The sequence below is a fragment of the Podarcis muralis genome, chromosome 9 (assembly GCF_964188315.1).
Source record: "Podarcis muralis chromosome 9, rPodMur119.hap1.1, whole genome shotgun sequence".
Classification (NCBI taxonomy): Eukaryota; Metazoa; Chordata; class Lepidosauria; order Squamata; family Lacertidae; genus Podarcis; species Podarcis muralis.
In genome coordinates, this window is record NC_135663.1 from 21,792,686 (window position 1) to 21,809,466 (window position 16,781).

At 44.3% G+C, this 16,781-nt stretch overlaps 1 protein-coding gene across 1 annotated transcript in view; it reads left to right on the forward strand.

Annotated features, from left to right (window-relative positions):
* Window positions 1–16,781, forward strand: part of BANK1 (B cell scaffold protein with ankyrin repeats 1) — a 144,122-nt gene that overhangs the window by 1,085 nt on the left and 126,256 nt on the right. The window lies entirely within an intron of this gene.

Consider the following 16,781-nt stretch of genomic DNA (forward strand, 5'->3'; position numbering starts at 1 on the left):
TTTGCATATATTACAGTAACATGGAAGGTTTGGGGGGGGAGAGAGAAGTGAACTGAAAGAACCTTTTATTGGAATTTTGTAAAAAAGAAAAGAAAAAGAAATGCATGTATACATGCACACACTCTTTTCTTGCATTTTTTTGTAATTCAAACAATGGAGAATTCCTAATTAGGTGTCACCAACCTTTGAAAGTCACATTTGGAGTTTTCAGTGATGGGGATTTCTGGACACTTTTCTCCTCACTGCCACAGATCACCCATCCTTGCCCAAGAGAGTAAACATGCAGACAGATGTGTCACTTTGTTTTTTAAAGAGAGCTCAGTAAAACTTGTATCCGATAGAATTCATCTGAAAGAGGAAGTGGGAAAGAAGGCCACTCGTCTCACTTTCTCTGTCAACTCTATGCATTTTCAAGGGAGGAAAGGGTAACAGAACTCATCATGACTAAGGGGACAGTGAGTGGGGAGCTCAGAGGCTTTGTAGGCACCAGATGAAAACTTGAAGTGCACCATTGGACTCTCTAGAACTTCCTTGTTATTAGTGGGCATGGGGCGGCTAACAAGGGCGTGGACAGTCTGAGCTTCTCACAAGTGTGGATGTTAGGGGTGTGTTGTCAGCAATGTGTCCCAGCTCCCAGTGATCATGTGGTGCTTTCTTTGATTCAGTCATGAAAGGGGCTTAGGAATAAACAGTGATGGAAGTAGCAAGATGCTCCATAATCTGAGAAGTCCCTTTCTCTTGTCTCACCCCAGCCATGCCTCAACACTCGGTGGGACTCATGAAAAGGCCACTCCTCCTGATGTTTGGGACAGACAGGATAGAATGGGAAGTCATCCCTAAGATATTCTAATGACCTAAGCCATTTAGGGCTTTTAAAAGAATATCATTAGCAGTATGAATTGTGCTTAGAAGCAAATGGGCAACCATGCAAATTGGACCCAGGGAAGTGAGTCCACCAAGATCTTTGCAGCTGAATTCTGGAGAAAAGTTCTGAAAACTTTTCTAAGGTAGTCCCATGGTTGTCCTTAGTTCTTACATAATGAATCAATTTGGCCATAATTGTGCATATTTTATTTACCCCTTTTCCTGTTGCAGAAGAGACCTAATAACTTAGGAACATAGGGAGCTGCCTTATACCAAGTCAGGTCATTTAGCTCAGTACTGTCAACAATGGCAGTGGCTCTCTGAAGTTACAGACAGAAGTTTTCCCAGCACTACATGAAAATGATGTGGTTTGAACTTGAGATCTTTTCCATGCAATGCATGTGTTATGTTACTAAGACACAGTCCTCTAGGTCAGTGTTTCCCAACCTTGGGCCTCCAGCTGTTTTTGAGCTACAATTCCCATCATCCCTGACCACTGGTCTTGCTAGCTAGGGATGATGGGAGTTGTAGTCCAAAAACAGCTGGAGGCCCAAGGTTGGGAAACACTGCTCTAGGTCTTCATTCTTCAATATTTGGAATATATTCTTCACATGATAGTTGCTGTTGTTATATAAGTTGGCAAGTCTAGCTAACTCCTGTGCTTGGTTCTCATATATAAAATAATAATAATCAAAAGCTTCAAATATTGTACAAATTTGTACAATATTCCAGCAATACTATAAATTGCATGAATGGCCAAGTTCACTATAGATCAGTGATGGCCAAACTTGGCTCTCCAGCTGTTTTGGGACTACAACTCCCTAGCTAACAGGACCAGTGGTTAGGGATGATGGGAATTGTAGACCCAAAACAGCTGGAGGGTCGAGTTTGGCCATCACTGCTATAGATGATAGAAACGTTTTCTTTCCTCTCTACTTTTGCAGCATAAAGGATTATAAGTGCCAGGAACTTTAAACAATATGTCAACTAAAAAAGGTAAAGGGACCACTGACCATTAGGTCCATTCGTGGCCGACTCTGGGGTTGCGGTGCTCATCTTACTTTACTGGCCGAGGGAGCCGGCGTACAGCTTCCAGGTCATGTGGCCAGCTTGACTAAGCAGCTTCTGGCGAACCAGAGCAGCGCACGGAAACACCGTTTACCTTCCCACTGGAACGGTACCTATTTGCCTACTTGCACTTTGACGTGCTTTTGAACTGCTAGGTTGGCAGGAGCTGGAACCGAGCAATGGGAGCTCACCCCGTCATGGGGATTCAAACCGCTGACCTTCTGATCGGCAAGTCCTAGGCTCTGTGGTTTAACCCACAGCACCACCCAAAATATCAAATCATTATTTTGTAACCATATCCCCTTAAAATTACTATAGAGCAGGAAATGGTTACCATATATCCAGATATTTCCCCAAGTGTATCCTAAATGTATTATATTTAAGTTTTTAAATATAAGGCAAAAGGCAAAATGTGTCTCAAATTAAGTACGTCTAAGTCAATGGAAGATTTTAGCATTGGTCTAGCTCTCTCCAATTCAGATCAATGGGACTTAAAAGTACTTAATGCTGGCTATAAAAAAATGTGTACTTCATTAAAAATGTAGCTTCCCAGTTTAAAGTATTCAACCATGCTTGAAAACCAAAGATGTCACAGGAAAAGGAACTAATTGTGATGTATCTTCATTCTCTCTGCACCACATCACCCCTGCTATAGTAGGAATACGGATAGTATCCATCAAGAAACTGCAAAACGACTATATGAACTAAGAACATTTTAGTAACACTGCAGATGCATAAAGATTAGACAAGTGTCTCCCAAAAGTAGTTCAGACGGGGGGGTGGCGATAGAACTGTCTATGCAAATCCTTACTTTTCTTCTCCTATGCCTTATGGTTAAATTCTTATTGAAAATACTCTTGAAGCATATAGTTAAAGATTTCTGATGTGTATCTGTTGGCTGAAAGAGGAAAGTATTTACATGCACTAACAAAGTGAAATAGACTTTGTCTCCCCACCACCCCCAGTTAAAATACTTGGCAAGCATGTTTTCTTTTTCCATATGCAAAGGGCCCGTTCTGTGAGCCTAAAGGTAAATTAATGAGAGCGTGTGCAGTACAAATCGTTCGGCAACATCCAGCCCATAGCTTCTCATTATGGGTTTTTCTTGTCCCTTGAAAGCTTGCTAGAAAAAATATTATGAGTATAAAAGAAGCACTCAAAAGCCATAAAAAAGCATTTTAGTTTGCATGTGCATGAAGACTAGGTCCATTTGTCCCAGTTTAATGCTAGAATACGCCCAGGGAAATGTAGGAATTATGGGTCCACTTGACCTGTAAGAAGCTTGCAAAGCACTGCATGTACCTTAATTTCCCAGAATGGTGGTATACATAATGTTTCTGGTAAAATAATATTCTGCATGCTATTTCGTTCCAGCAGTAACTTGGAATGAGGAACTTGGAGGACCTGTAACAAAAGCACTGGCATATTACCTTGAAACACAAGCAGGGTTTACTTGCCTGGCTGTTTAAAACTGGATGTACCAAACTCCTGCAGCCATAACACCCTGAACATGTCTGATCTTAGAAGCTAAGTCGGATTAGGCCTGGTTGGTACTTGGATGGGAAACTGCTTGGGAACACTGAGTGCTTTAGGCTAGGCATAGACAAGAGAATAGTTTAGTTATTGTGGTGGGTTGCCATTTTTGGCAGCATCTGAACATACAGTGAAATTTCTAGTTCAGTCTTCCTGAGAACAATGGAAGAGCCCTGCTGGATCCTATTTCCCACAGGGGCAAAGCAGAGGCATTTGGGAAGCCCAGGAGTTATTGCATAAAGGCAATAACTCTCTCCTGTTGTTGTCCCCCATCAATGGGTACTTTCAGGTTGGAATGCTTGAGCAATTTGCTCTTTGTGGTAAAGGTAAAGGGAGCCCTGACCATTAGGTCCAGTCGCGGACGACTCTGGGGTTGCAGTGCTCACTTTACTGGCCATGGGAGCCAGCGTACAGCTTCCGGGTCATGTGGCCAGCATGACTAAGCCACTTCTGGCGAAACCAGAAAGGTACACGGAAACACCGTTTACCTTCCCGCCGGAGTGGTACCTACTTATCTACTTGCACTTTGATGTGCTTTCAAACTGCTAGGTTGGCAGGAGCTGGGACTGAGCAATGGGAGCTCACCCCTTCACAGGGATTCGAACTGCTGACCTTCCAATTGGCAAGCCCTAGGCTCTGTGGTTTAACTCACAGCACCACCCGTGTCCCGCTCTTTGAGGATTCCAGTGCAAACACATCTGATCAGCAGCTCTTGGACTAATGTCTAAATGACAACACAGTTATCATTTGGGTTTCACATTTCTCTGAATTTGGTGGAATAAGGACCGTAGCTCAGTGGTAGAGCATTTGCTCTGCATGCAGAAAGTCCCAGGCATCTCCCTTGGCACCTCCAGGTAGGACTTGGAGAGACTTCTACCTGAAACCCTGGAGAGCTCCTGTCAGTCAATGTAGACAAAGCTGAGCTAGGTGGACTCAATATAAAGCAGCATCCTATGTCCTTCCTGTGTGATGCAGTTCTTGGCTCAACGCCCCCTACAAATAGTGTAAGAAACAAGAGAGAGGGGTGCAATCAATTAATTAATATGCCACAACTGCCAAAGTGGCTTCTAAGTGGGTGACAAGTATAAAAGCAGCTACAAAAAATAAATAAAAATAAAAATAGAAAGATGCATAATAAGAACACAAATAAAACAATTCAGTTGAAACATTAAAATAAACATTCGCAACTAAGGTTTATGATAAGACAAGTCTATTAAAACAGTGCAACAATTTAACAATTAAAATAGAAGAAGGGGGTAATGCTGATCTGGACAAAATGCTGATTTGGGACACTATATGCATTTAAAATATGCATGTTTTCTGAGAAAATACTTCAGAAATGCTAATTTTCTGAGAATATAGGTTAAAATGCATATTTAAATAGGAATTTCATTCTTCTGTCTCTGACTCCACCTTCTTTAAAGCTTTTTCTGAAATAAAAAAACAAAAACAAAACCCAAATCTTGGTTTCCGCCCCCCATCTCCAAGAATGCAGTTCATTTTGACTAGAGAACCTGTCTAGTACACAATTGCTTCTTGTTCTAGCTGCATTGTCTTTTTAAAATAACCTGCTTGTCACCAAACTTTTATACCTCTTAGTTCCGAACACGAAGAAAATAACTTTGCACTGAAGTGAAATGAATCATCTCTCGGGGTTGAGAGAAAAGCCAATTATATACCCATGGGATATATTACCAGAAATTACAAACATTACCTTGAATGCTAAATACAGATAGTTACTTAGAAGCAAAAAGGTTTCCTTTCTCGACTGACATTTCCCCAAGTTTCTGGCTAGAGAGTTTAATTGTGGAGGAGGAGTATTAAGAAAGAGCCTTGCTTTTCTACATTTTTATTCCAATCGTCTTTTGAAATGTCTACAGGAGTGCAGACATACATGTGGATAGATTCTCAATGCAAGAGAAGAAATCCCCATTAAGCCAGGCCCCCCTCTGCGTGGAGGAACTTGTGAGGGAAGTCTATAGGATCTGCAGTCTAGGCCTGGCCCCACCAATGAACTTCTGCACATTCTGCATGTGAAAGAAGCCTATGAGGCCCCAAGACTAGGGTGGGGAAGAAATTAGATCCAGCTGGCATTTAAAGGTGCTTTGTTCCCTAGAAAAATGGTGCAGGAACGCTGCCCTGTCCCTCCTGCTTCTGCACCAGCAGAAGGAGGACTGCTCTGTGGTTAATGAATGAGGAAGACGGCTTCCCTGAGCACCAGGTCTGCAAACTGCCTGGTTCCTCCTGCTTGCGCAGGCAAGCCGAAGAGGCAGGGCAGTTTGCAGGGCTAATGCGCAGTGAAGACTTCTCGCACCTCAGCTGTTAGCCCAGGAAGCCGAAGAGCCTCATTAAAGCCCCGCTCTGGCTCATGACTAGACCCTCTCCAGAGCCCACAGAGGATGTCCTCTTTGTGCTCCAGGGAGAATCTTCTCGTGAGCCAGAGGCATGGCTTGGGAAATGTGCTGGAACCATGTTCTGGTGTGTTCCGGCTGATCAGAAACCCTGGCTCTATCTGAGTTACGCTTTCCAAAACAATATGCACACTTAAACATGGGCATCTTTCAAAATCCACAATTCTCTGAATTTTGCAATGCAGTTCTCAAGCCAAGTAATGTGCACAGAAAGGCATATGCTAGGGTAATGTGTGCATAAATGTGCATACAGTCATACCTCTTGTTACGTTTGCTTCAGGTTAAATCTTTTCAGGCTGCGTCCCGCGGCAACCCGGAAATACTGGAAAGGGTTACTTCCAGGTTTCTCCGCTCATGCATGCACAGACACTCAAAATGACGTCACGCGCATGCGCAGAAGCGGTGAATTGCGACCCGCGCATGCACAGACGTGCAGACATGGGTTGCGTTCTGTTCATGTTGCGAATGGGACTCCGGAACGGATCCCGTTCACAACCAGAGGTACCACTGTATATTAGTGAAGAGAACATACAGAAATGCTTTGCATTGGGCTGAAACTATAAATATTAGGAAGCATATGCTTGACAGAAGCGGGTGGCACGCAGTGGCAGCACATGGCAGTGGCAGGGCCATTGGCTGGGCACCCACAGCAAAAATATTGTAGGTTCCAGGGCCCCCTAGAGTTGGTGCCAGTACCCTGGAAATTCCCTCGGGGGCTCCCCAGCTGGTTCCTCCCACTACTCCTCTACAACCAGCCAGTTGATGACAGTCTGCATAAGCTTTCTGCAAGAAAATCAGAAGGAATGCTCAATAAACAGGTCACACGTAGAAGTCCCGAGTAAGGTGGACTAGGGTTATTATCGCCATATTGCAGATGAAGCCTGATGATGGATGACCAAGGGTCATCCCAGAGAGTTCATGGCTCAGCTGGTCCCGAAATAAACCAGGGATGTCCAGCTCATGGATCTTGCTCTTAAACAAAATGCTCCAACTGGCACCCAGACACCCTTGTTGTCAAAATATCCGTTTCTTGGTGAATAAATAACTAGAAGATTAATTTGAAAGAAGAAAGTATGCTTTTGTCCCCATGCTGCCAGCAAAGTGTCAAGTTAATAAACATTACATAGTGATGAGAGGTTATGAGATACTGGGATTAAGGAGCAGAGACATGGGATAAAGCACACCTTTTGAACTGTGTTTTCAGAAGTTTGATTGGCTTGAAAACTGAGCCAGCATGAATCACTTGGCACTCAAATCATGATATAAAGAGAAACAGGATCCTCAGTGTTGGCTCAGCAAAATGTCGCCATAGTTATGCAAGCTCAGAGCATTGAAAAAGAGTTTGCAGAAAGCTTGCATTTTCCCTGTAAAAAACAATATCCTATAAACATATGCAGGTGGGACTTGCAAGAAAATCCTTGACGTCTTTCAATTCCAGCTGGTCAGTACAAGAATTTTATAACTAAGAAATATTGCCTTAATTAACTTTCTCCCTACCTGCTCCCGATCCCCTTTTCCTTTCTGTCGTTCAGATTGTGAGCCTGACTATCTTATCCTTGAAGTTTACAAGTCTCTCTTTTGGACAAAAAGTGGGATAAAATGATGCTTTGAATGCAATACATAGATAAAATGTTTCGGCGCAAAGTCTCTGTTCTGGATTTCAAAGAGGCATGGCTGGTGGTGCAGTTCGCCTTGGTCAGAGCTGCATTGCTGACTAGGTTTCTCCGTGCCATACATCTTTGTTAGTTGCCAAGAGGGAGAGAGGGGGAGGAGCATTGAGTTTGGGGCAATGTGGGTGCAACAGTGAATGTGGTGGATTGGCTGAGGTCCCTGCTGCCTTGCTCCCCCCTCCCCCTGCTCTACCCCTTAGGATCTGGCCATGACACTTGTCAAGGCTTCGGGAAAGCTATTCCTTCCCCGGTTGCAGCAAGAGCAGAGAAAACAAAGCAGAGTCCTTTTTAATGAGTTTTATTCAATCCTAATAGCAAGAGAGGGACGCGGGTGGCGCTGTGGGTTAAACCACAGAGCCTAGGGCTTGCCGATCAGAAGGTCGGCGGTTCAAATCCCCGCAACGGGGTGAGCTCCCATTGCTCGGTCCCTGCTCCTGCCAACCTAGCAGTTCAAAAGCACATCAAAGTGCAAGTAGATAAATAGGTACCACTTCAGCGGGAAGGTAAATGGCATTTCCATGCACTGCTCTGGTTCGCCAGAAGCGGCTTAGTCATGCTGGCCATATGACCCAGAAGCTGTATGCCAGCTCTCTCAGCCAATAAAGTGAGATGAGCGCCGCAACCCCAGTGTCGGCCATGACTGGACCTAATGGTCAGGGGTCCCTTTACCCTTTTAATAGCGAGAGACAAAAGAACACAACAAGCCTTAACAATGGCGTTGCTCCAAACTGGGCTTCTCCTCCCTTGCAACAGCATCTCCCTTTACAGTGGCTGCTCATGGCCAAATGTCTCTGATTCCATTTTTCCTGCACCCTTAATGAACACCGAGTTCTGGGAGAAGGGGGACCAGAAGTTCTCTCCAGTGATGTGTCAGTTGGCTGCCCTGTCGCAATTCCCCTCCGCTTCTTCTAACACTTCCCAACTCTTTTGTTCATCTGTCTCTGAGCTTTTACCTTCCTCAACCCTCTCAACCCCTGCTGTAAATCAATGCTGCATTCCTTTTCTCCTGCAGCGTCAGGAGAGGGTGTGTGTGTGTGTGTGTGTGTGTGTGTGTGTGTGTGTGTGTGTGTCCACCATTCCTCATCCGTCTCGCCCTCTTGAGTCCAATCCCTGGCAACACCTGACATTAGGAAGCAAGGTCAGCAACACAGCCCTGTCTGGGTTGCCCCACCAGCTGCTAATTATTCTGACCATTCCATTCCCTCTCCCTACTTTATTTTTATGTCTCCACTTCCCACTGCACTTGAGTTAGTATTTGATAGCTGCAGAGCATACTCTGTCTCTACTGGGCTGCTTTCCCCCCTGAAATTTTTTGCACTGCTTCAGTCCTTGGGCCTCCCTCAAGCCTGTTGATTTTGCCCTCTAGTGCATTGAGTGGTGCAGTTTTGGCTACATAATCAATGGCACTTGCCACCTACAATAAAATAAAATAAATGATGGTTGCCCCTATATTTCCGCAACAGAATAAAAAAATATATATATTTTAAAATTTGCATAGCCCAGTAAAGAATGGTGAAATCTGTTTTCTGGAAACATACATTAGCTAACTTGTTTCCACATTTGCTACAAACAAACACACTAGAAACTGTGAGAGCAGGGACCGCTTCTCAAGCAAGGTCAGACACTTAAATGCTAAGTATTAACAAAACCGCAGTGTTTAATTTCCCGCAGTTTCTTGGCAAAGGAGAAGGATAGGGAGCGAATCAGTGCAGGCGAGGCCCAGCAGAGAAGCACCTATGGCAGCAGGGACCCCCTTCTGAACCAAAGTCAACTTTTTAGTTTAATAAGGTGCTGTTTGTAAATTTGCAATGCTGAAGTGTCTTCAGTAGTTTTTCAAGGGAAGAGGATGGGGAGGAAACAGGAGCAACTTGGCCACACCACTGTGACTGCTCATTGGCCATGCCCTCATGACACCCTAGGAGCCCAAGAGGTCTAGTGAGCACCACCCACCATGACTGGTGGGCCCCATAGCACTTCCGACATTTTACCTTGGATCGGCAGCTACAATGCAAGACCTCTGTGTGTTTTTAAAGGCATGTGTGAGTAGCAGGGATTATGAGCCAATCTTGGTACATGTCCTCTACAGCACCATGTCATTATTTTAGAACAAATTCACATGTTTTGAGTGCGCACAGGTAAAAAAATACCCAACGACCACTAAACACTTTAATCCAAAAACATTTCTTACTGAAGTGTGAAAACACTTCTTACTGAAGCATCTGCCTCATTCCAAGCACCACCTAGCCTGATCACTTGTTGCACAGTCAAGGAAAAAGAATATGGTTTCTTCTCCTTCTTTAATTCCCTTTGGGTAGCATCATGTGTAGCAGAATGTGTTCTTCTGGGTTGAAATAGCACAGAGTCTCCTTTGTATACGAGAGCATTTTGCTGGCATGAAGCCATCAGAGATAGTTGTTGTGTGCATGCCAGAGAGCTACTCCACATATTAGAGTGAGTAAGAGTTGCGGAATGAAATCTACACTGACATAATGTTTTAGTGGCTTCAGCGACTGCCAAATAGGTTGCTGACTATTCAAATGGATTGCATATAAAGACCTGAATGGCTAGGATTCCAGTGGATCTCGTTTGTTATGAGCAGCAGGAATTGCCCTACCCATTGTCTGAACCCGAGGCTCCCAAGCTGTGGTCTGCAGACGATCAGTGGTCCATGAGCTTCACTGGGGTGATCTGCAGTGTGTCTGCATGAAAAAGTAACTGTGAATGGTGGGCACAACACATTCAAATGATTTTAATTATATATTTATTGCTTCTTTAATTTCTTATATTTATATTCCATTTGTCCAACAAACTATTGGTCTGCTCTCCATAGGAATACAGGAAGCTGCCTGAGAATTGGACCATTGGTCCATCTAGCTCAGTTTTGTCTACATTGACTGGAAACAGCTCTCCAGGGCTTCAGACAGGGTTTCCCAACCCAGCTTGGAAATGCTGGGGATTGAAATTTGGAGTTTCTGCATGCAAAGCAGATGCTCTATCACTAACCTACAGCACTTCCCCTTGATATAGAAAGCAAACTCTGGATGCTTGGAGATGGATGAATTGGTCTGATCTTTCCCAAGCCAGCCAGCCTATTAATCCAGCCAGTCTCCTCTGCTGCATATGAAGGATTTTCTCCTGAGCACCATTTCTTTCTTTCTTTCTTTCTTTCTTTCTTTCTTTCTTTCTTTCTTTCTTTCTTTCTTTCTTTCTTTCTTTCTTGTTGTTATCTGATTTCTAAAGAGCCCCAGGCAGCATTGAATGAAACCCAACAGCAACCAAAGACTTATGGATAAGAAACAAGGGTTTTTACATGACTCAGTAGATATTTATGGGCCACAGACATTTAAAAGCTTATTTCCATGAAAGAGTAGCCAAGCATTCCACCTTTCTGTCTCACACACTGAGCTTATGGAAGAGTGTCAGTTCTGTTGCCACTGAGAAGCCACTGCCCTTTTACTCACACTCTGGGCATTCTCCAAAACAACCCCAATTTCACCACCAGTAAATGGGGCAGTGAAATTGGGAGGGGGGTCAGTCTAATCTTAGTTCCTCCTCCCTTCTATACCCCAGGTTATCTTGTATACCACAAGTGGACCTGGTCATGGGTCTCTCCAGTACTAACAACCTGGTCCTTCACCATCTAGTAAAGAGGTTTGTGATTTAAGGGATGCTTCAGACCTAAGTAGTGCTACTTGAGAATGTACAAAAGCCGAGTTGGTGATCTGGAGGTAAAGGACCTTATATTTAGAGGGAAAGAAATGGATGTAATGGTGTGCTCTTTGTGAACACTTCAGAAAATAAACAAGGGAAAGGCTTTCAGTGGGGTAGTTGTGTTAACCTGTTTTAGCAGCAAGAGTCCTGTTAAAAGATTAGCAAATCCCTATGAAGACCAGTTTAGGAAGGAAAGTCCATTGACTAATGAGGAAATGTAACATCATGCAGTTTTTCTTAGGCTCAACTGCATCAGAATGAGAGAGAATCATGCTTGAATTCTCCTTTACACAAATGCCTTCCTGCACATGGACAATTATGGACACAGGCTAGCTTAGAGTGCTTCTCTCTGAAACACTAGTTTCTGGTATGCAGGCAGAGAATTTTTGTGTGTGAAGGAAACATAAAACGTGTGATACCCATACAGGAGTCTGATATGGTACAGTTCAGAAGAACCTGTATTGCATGATTCTGTACTGCACAATCCTGTCTAGATCAGTTTAGGGTTTAGAATTTCAAACCACTGCTCAGTAAACAGACATTCATGTACTTTCCAATTACTTCAGTGGCTTCATATCCATGCAGTTGTATTCAGCATTGCATCTTTAATTAGATTTTTTTTTGGGGGGGGGGGAGGAATTGGGATGCCTTTTTGCCTTGGAATCAGCCAAACCTCCTCATGTGATTGATGACATTTATCTCCTACAATTCTCTCTATTTGATTTGCAGATGCTGTTAGTTTTGTTCAAGCCTTTGGCAGATGCCATTAGGTTAATGCGCTTCCATAGTTCAGTTTGCCCTAATATAGTGTTGAGAAAATGAAATTGGGTCGATGTTTATCCATGATTGTGCCTGAACAGCAATTTCGTACAACAAGTACCTCTGCTTTTGTGACACCTGTACCCATTGTTTTACCATTGGGCCTTAGGGCTGTACTCCTGGGTGGTGGGATGGTGCTTTGCTACTCACCTGATTTCCATCCAGCTGAGTTACTGCAGGATGGCAAGTCAAATTATTCTTCAGGTGATGGAGACCAGGACTCTGAACCTGAAGGGGAAAGACATGGAGGGCCAGCTCCAGAAGTAATGCTATCCTCTGGCTCTGATGACTCCACTATAGAAGACCCTGGGAAGCCTGAGTTTCTCTTGCTCCATTGTGGTAGCAGGCCTCTGGAGAGGGATGTGCCTTGAATCCAAGCAGCATCTTGCAGCACAGGTGGTGGTAAGAGTCAGGCTGCACCTGCTGCTATCACTATTTAAGGGCTCAGTTTCAGCTTTTCAGAGCACTGTGTCTGTCTGAGTCTAGCCTGAACCCCACTTTGCCTTGAGCCCAGCAGGAACCTCACCTACATCTGGTTGACCCTCACATCACAGAGAAGGGCACCTGGATAAAGAGGGGCAGGGTGAGATCAGCATGGTGCAAATGCAATGACAGAGACCATCTGGCACTCCTGGAAGCCCAATTGCACCATGCTGAACTCAGTGCCACTCCGTCCCTCCCTCTCTGGTGTGCCGCAGCAACTCAGTCAGAGGACAAGTGAGTGGCAAAGCCCTACCACACTGTTTGCTGTTATACACAGATTACTGCTGAAATCATTACAGCATACTCTGTGGTGCCTATTTTTCAGATGGACTTTTTTTTTTAAGGGCCAACACCAAATGAGTGTTTTGAAGCCTCTTACCGGTTTGGCTCATCCCTAGTTTTGATCATCTTGAAAACCACAATGCATTGCTTGCCTTTCTGATGCATTGTCTTTTTGCAGCTCATGCAGAGGTCAGTCCAAAATTTTACAATGGTCTCTTTTTGTGTGAAGTTCCAGAATATATTCATGCTTCGTATTCTCAAGAGTGCCTGCCAGACAAACTGATGCTCCTGCTCCTCTCCTCTGCTCCACAGAGATATTGGCTGGTAGAAGGACTGTGTGGGTGTGTGGCACATTTGGTATGTGGTGACATTAATATGTATGCATGGTGACATCACAGCATCTCATTTCTGGCTCATGACTGCAAAGCAATTTTAATAAGGCATGGTGGATGTGAAATTTTTTGGACGTTCAGTTTGCGGCGTGATCTGAGCCTGAGATGAAATTTTCTAGAGAGTGTTCAAAGCAGCCCTTGCCTTACCAAATGTATTTTCAGTTAAGTGTTGCAACTTGTTGGCTGGGATGTGCATGGTCACAACTTAGTGCACCACCCAAATACAAATTCTATATTGGATTCTGCTGTAAAACTTTCCGAATTAATCTATGACTTCTTTCTGAGGTGATAATATGATATGATATATACTTAAGCATAATGAGCACTGTATCACACAGATATGAATTTGGCCACTGCAAAGGGAAGCATTTGATATTTCCCCGGCATGTATTATACTACTAGGTGTTTTTCCACATATTACATTGAGTTCAGAGGATTTGTGGCATCTAATAGTGTTTGACTTAGGTGTTGCCATAAAAGTTCATGAACATTCTATGTGACCTATGCAGTACATACATTCTGAACATGTTCTGGCTATGTAAAGAGTTTTGTTGTTGTTTAGTCATTTAGTCATGTCCGACTCTTCATGACCCCATGTACCAGAGCACTCCAGGCACTCCCTGTCTTCCACTGCCTCCTGCAGTTTGGTCAAACTCATGCTGGTAGCTTCGAGAACACTGTCCAACCATCTCGTTCCCTGTCGTCCCCTTCTCCTTGTGCCCTCAATCTTTCCCAACATTAGGATCTTTTCCAGGGAGTCTTCTCTCCTCATGAGGTGGCCAAAGTATTGGAGCTTCAGGATCTGTCCTTCCAGTGAGCACTCAGGGCTGATTTCCTTCAGAATGGATGCGTTTGATCTTCTTGCAGTCCATGGGACTCTCAAGAGTAGCACATAAATATTCTCCATATTCTGAACACTAAAGGGTTAGGAAAAATAACCCACTGCTCTTCATGGCAACAGTGCTACCTATTTCGTTCTGGGCAGGGCTTCAGAGCCAGAGGAGGATTTAGGGGAGCATGACCGGTTTGTTCACATTGAGTGTGGAGCCTTGGGGTTGTGACAACTATGCTGTAGAATGGAAGGTGAGAGGTGGAAGACACTGTTGGTTTCACACAGGATGTTTCTGAAATTTGAGAGCCCAGTGTCCAGCTAAGAACAAAGCAAGAGTTCTGCTGGATCGATCCCAAAGGCCCATCTATTCCATCTCCGTATTTTCATAATAGTCAGCTAGAGGCCCCTGGGAAGCCTGCAATCCGGGCAGGAGCCCAATATCTCTCTCCCTTCCGTTCTCAAACAGCAAATAATAGGTGGGGAGCCCCACTGCTTCCAGCAAATACAGGAGTTATAATATACATACAGTAAAATCAACTGCTCACTACAGGGTCTCTATTTTAATTAATTGGGAAGTTGTGTGCATCCAGCGAGTTCCTACTGTGCTCTATTGGTGTTTCAGGTAGTGTAGTGCAGTTTGATCCTTGCATAGTGGACACCCTCAGCGTAGAACTGCCTGCTTGCGGGGTTTTGATGGAGGGAGAGCTGCTGGGATCAGACCTGCAGAGCTTTTAACAGAGTACTAATGGCTTTGCTCTCTGTTCAGCCGCAGCTGCATGACAGCTGCAGATCATCTTGTTTTGGGCACCCACCTTCTCTTTTGTTGTACTTGCACAGCAGCTGCAGCAGCCGTGCCCCCCAGCACTTCACAGGTGAAAACAAGGATATGCTTTTAGCGCTGGTGCTCATACCAAGGATCACTTTGCAAGTCCCACCTGCTCCAGGTTTGCACATTGTTAAAGGCTCTTCTCAAGTTCTGTATGTTGTATTCATCTACTGTAGCATTGGGAGTCTCTTTGGGGTAAGGGGGTTGGTTAAATCTATTGAACAGCAATATGTTCTAGGAGCACAACACTGATTGCTCAGGTTTGGGGGTGCTTCCAGAGGGGGACCTTATATCACAAATGGGCCATTCAGTTCTGATATTTTTTTCTGTGTATGTGTTTTACACACCTGACACCTGCAATCAGTGCATTGTTTCATCATCAAAGGTCCATGAATCATGGTTCTGCTGAGTAGCCAGTGTGGTGTAGTGGTTCAGAGTGGTGGACTCATAATTTGGTGAACTGGGTTCGATTCCCCGCTCCTCCACATGCAGCTGCTGGGTGACCTTGGGCTAGTCACACTTCTCTGAAGTCTCTCAGCCTCACTCACCTCACAGAGTGTTTGTTGTGGGGGAGGAAGGGAAGGGAGATTGTTAGCAGCTTTGAGACTCCTTAGGGTAGTGAGAAAGCAGGATATCAAATCCAAACTCTTCTTCTTCTTCTAGCCAGTTGTCACTTGTGGCTGTTGCTGATGTGATATTTGTATTGGGCACCTCTGACACCTGTGGTGCACACAAGCAGCTTGTGGAGGGGGAAGAGTCAGATCCCTAGCTCATCCTTCTCCCTTTGCCCACTCCCAAACCCAACACGAGGTGATAGTCCAACTTTGGAGGTATGGGTAAGATATTGTGCTAGGCACTGAGTAAAGGGGCAGTTTCTAAGGACAGGGAACCTGGGAACCTTCAGATATTGTTGAACTACAACTCCTATCATCCCCGACCATTGGCTATGCTCGTTGGAGCTGATGAAAGTTGGGAGCCCAACAACACCTAGAAGGCCACAGCTGCCTCATCCTTCTCCTAAAAGGAGAGGGAAGTTGCCACTGCTAACATAGTGACCAGATCTGTGCATCTCTGTTCCATCATGCAAATCAATTAAGCAATTATTTCAGAGGCAGAAAGAAAGGGGAGAAAAGTCTAATAAAAACAACAACACCCCAGGTAAACGAAGCAATCCTCAGAGCAGCCGTTAAAAATTCTTAATAACTATCTCCTACCTCCTTTCTATAACCCCAAAATATCCAAAGAGCCTCTGCTTATCAGATAACCAGGCTTGCATAACGTTCTGGCAGTTTAGGTTTTGATGTGTCTAACCATTTGCGGTGACCTGTGCTCTTGAATAATGAAGGCTGCATATGAGGACGTGATGTGTTTCTCTTCCTCAAGACACTAATTGGATGAAAAATGCTTACACTTGGTAAAACGAGTGGACTGGTGCAATAGAGAGACTCCTTTTGCGCATAAAGCAGAGCTCATATCAGTACCAAATTTTATTGTTGGTATTGCCCATCCACACAAAAATGTAATGGTTGATCTCATAGACGTACACAATACAAAGATTCTTTTCAAGTTATTCATGTGATTTTTTAATGCATGTGCTTCGAGAAAGAGAAAGAGAGAGATGTTTTATGCTTGGCAGTAGACCTAAAGTGCATTTATGGGCATGCTGCAGGCTGGTGGCCCTCTTACATTCAGAAATATGGTGGCAATGCGTCCCACTTTATAGAAGGCAACCCTCTGTTTAAAGGTGCCTTCGTGAGGGGCTGTCTGGTCCAAGCTCAGTTTAAAGATAAAGGATCCCTAGCAAGGATAGCAAGAGGGGCCTTGAAGTGCCCCATTAACAGTTAGCACTTGGGCAGCAGACTGAGCAGGTGGACCAGGCCAGTCTTCCCC